General features: G+C 36.2%; 1 non-coding gene across 1 annotated transcript; it reads left to right on the top strand.

The window, feature by feature from the left end:
* The first annotated feature begins 382 nt into the window (after window positions 1–382).
* On the top strand, window positions 383–489 carry LOC116638957. The gene has a single exon (XR_004300728.1). It is a non-coding gene; the product is annotated as a U6 spliceosomal RNA (small nuclear RNA).
* Window positions 490–2,923: the final 2,434 nt, after the last annotated feature.

Raw genomic sequence — 2,923 nt, 5'->3', positions numbered from 1 at the left:
TTAACCACTGAAAAAGTTTCCATTGTACAAAGGAGCTTCTTATTTATCTAAACTCTTGTGTTGGGTACTGCTAAATTTTGCCACTACAAATCATACTGCAATGAACAACCTTACTCATAAGTTGTCACTTATTTAATTATTTCCATATGACAAAATCCCTTTTAGTGACAACTTTCAGACCCATCTTTCTCCCTACCAACTGACTTCCTGGGTCACTGCTCATTCCCAAAGGAATGCAGAGTCCCAGGATAAAGGGAAGGACAGGGCAGCAGGTCCTGTCCAAGCAAAATGTTTTATAATTTTTAATAATACTCTAGACATATATATTCAAGGAAAATATGATTAATACATAATTTATCAGACTGAACTAAAATATGATTTGGTGCTCACTTTGGCAGCACATACCCTAAAATTGGACCGATACAGAGAAGATTAGCACAGCCCCTGTGCAAGGCTGACATGCAAACTCATGCAGTGTTCCATATTTTAATTAATAAATTAATTAATTAATTAAACAAATAAATAAGTGATTTGTCGTTGAAGAGTTTAACATCTCTTAAATGGTTAATCAATGAGAAAAATTCTGAATTTCCTCCCAAAGCTTCCACCCCTAATACAAATCCCCTTCTTGGAGAGAGTACTTTGAGTCAGGGCCTTGCAGTTTGATAGGAAGACATGAATCCTGGTTTCAGGCACACACTATCTATAAGCTATGTGACCTAAGTCAAGTTATTTGATTTTTTCCAAGCCTTTATTTTTTCCATTTGTAAACTGGCAATTCTAACTCACAGCTTTGTTGTGAAATGTAGGTAACATGGTGTTTATGAAAGCATCTATTACCAAGCCTGGTATATGATGGGCGCACAATAAAAATTTCATTTTCTTTTTTATCCTTTTTTTCTCTTTTATTTTCAGGTTATACTCAAGGCATGAGTGTTGTAGTGATTTTCAACAACAGTTTTCATGTTACAGTTCTTAGTGAGCATGTCCTTCTTGAGAATATGTCCAGCAATCAATAACATTGTTTTGAAATTAGTATTTTTCCATGACACCAAAAAAAATTTTGGAAAATTCTTTCAGGTAAGTCCTTTCTTTGGAAAATTCCCATTCCCTCATTTGCAGCAATCAAGTACTATTTACCCCAGGACCCAACACCTTTCAAATTGTTATTTTCAATGTTAATAAATGATTTCATTCATTTCCTATTTTCCTCTGTTCACCAACCTGCCAGCCGCTGACCTTAAAATAACTGTACTGGTAAACAACTGATTCAGATTATTAGTAGGATATCTGTAATTGTGTTACATGGTCCACCCAGTTGGAAATGAGCAGACATGGCTCCTAGCACCTGGCTGTGTGAATTGGTGGCCGGCTTAGGAGGGCCTGGAAAGAAGGGTATCATAAAACTTGAAAAGATGAGTTCGAGGTTGATGAGAATAGAAGGCTCTGTTTTGCTCTTGTCATATTCTCCAGAGTGGCTGGCACATGGCAAGCACAGAGTAGGAATTAATAAGTACATCTGGATTGAGTGTATGCCAGGAAGGGGGCAAGTGTTATCCTTCTCCAAATTCAATTTTGCTCCAATTTTTTTTTTTTCAAGACCCTTCCTATTTTTGATAATTTTCACCATTTGGGGTTTCTTTTCTTCACCTGTCAAACTTCTCTTTGTATTTCTTACTCTACCTAGTGGCAAGGCTGGCCCTCCGAGAGTTCAGTAAATGTTTGTTGAATGAACAAAAGGTACAGAAGGTCTTCTGCAAAAGATACAAGAAGCTAAACTCTGAATGTTTTGAAAGAGAGAGATTGAGCGGGTGAGAGAGAAAGATAGACTGCATGCCTTTGTGCGTGGATATTTACATGTCTGATTTTAAAGTGCTTCTCTTCAAGGTGAGACACCAGATCACTGTTGCACTAAGATGTATACTCATTATTCATAGCTTTCTGATGCTGAAAGTTAATTGAGAAAACTCTACGAAGCATTCAAATCTGGTTTCTCAACAGTGATTTTGATGACTTGAGTTGTGTTTTTTTTCATCCTTATTGCTTTCAGATATACATAAATCTTTTCTCTCTCCATTTTTCCCCATGTGCGTGAAATGTGATACTTTTCAGTATTCTTGGGTTCTTTTGGAATCCAGACTTTTCACTTCCTCCACATCTGCTATGAAACTGAATATTGATTAATGTGACCCATAAACCTAACTGGTTAAATGGGGCCAATGACCAATTCCTATTCTTGGATTTTTTAGGAGTTTCTATCATTTTTTCCAATCTCTCTCTTAACTGTGCTTTTGTTGTTGGTGTTGTTGTTAATGAAAAGATTAAAGGAAAATTATATCAGCAGTAAAGTTCTCAAACACATCTGAGGCTTAAATTCCAAGCCTTTTGACCAATATTAACCCAGACTATCTTACTAAATTTAAGATAAAAATGTTTCTAACCTTGCCACTTTTGCCCTATAAAAATTACAGAGTAATGTGAAAACATATAACACCTAAACATCTCCAGAAAGAAGTGCCCATTTCATTGAAAGTCTCACATATGACAAAGAATAATTAGCAATAAAATAGGATTATCACTCAGTGATTCCACAGGACAAAAATATACCTAAGGAGAAAAAAATTGTAACCCTCAAGGGTCTGATATTCTGACTTAGACTGGTAAAAGATGCTATAAAGGATGGATGCCATGAAGACTGGGAGAGCAATTCAAGTCATACTATCACTTTTTCCCAAACAGAGTAGGATATACAGAGTCCTTGGTTACAAAATCCCAAGGGGTGCTATTTACATAGAATACAATGAAACCTTCCATAGTTTGTACAACATGGAGACCTGAATGTATGCAAGCAAATGAGCAGAGGCTTCCTCTAAGTAGCCACTCCCATAGAAAGTCTTAATCCCAAAATATTGCCTTGTTAAAC

The sequence above is a fragment of the Phoca vitulina genome, unplaced genomic scaffold (assembly GCF_004348235.1).
Source record: "Phoca vitulina isolate PV1807 unplaced genomic scaffold, GSC_HSeal_1.0 scaffold16, whole genome shotgun sequence".
In the NCBI taxonomy this organism is placed as follows: domain Eukaryota; kingdom Metazoa; phylum Chordata; class Mammalia; order Carnivora; family Phocidae; genus Phoca; species Phoca vitulina.
The sequence above is the reverse complement of the archived record's forward strand: the minus strand, read 5'-3'. Positions and strand labels throughout refer to the sequence as shown.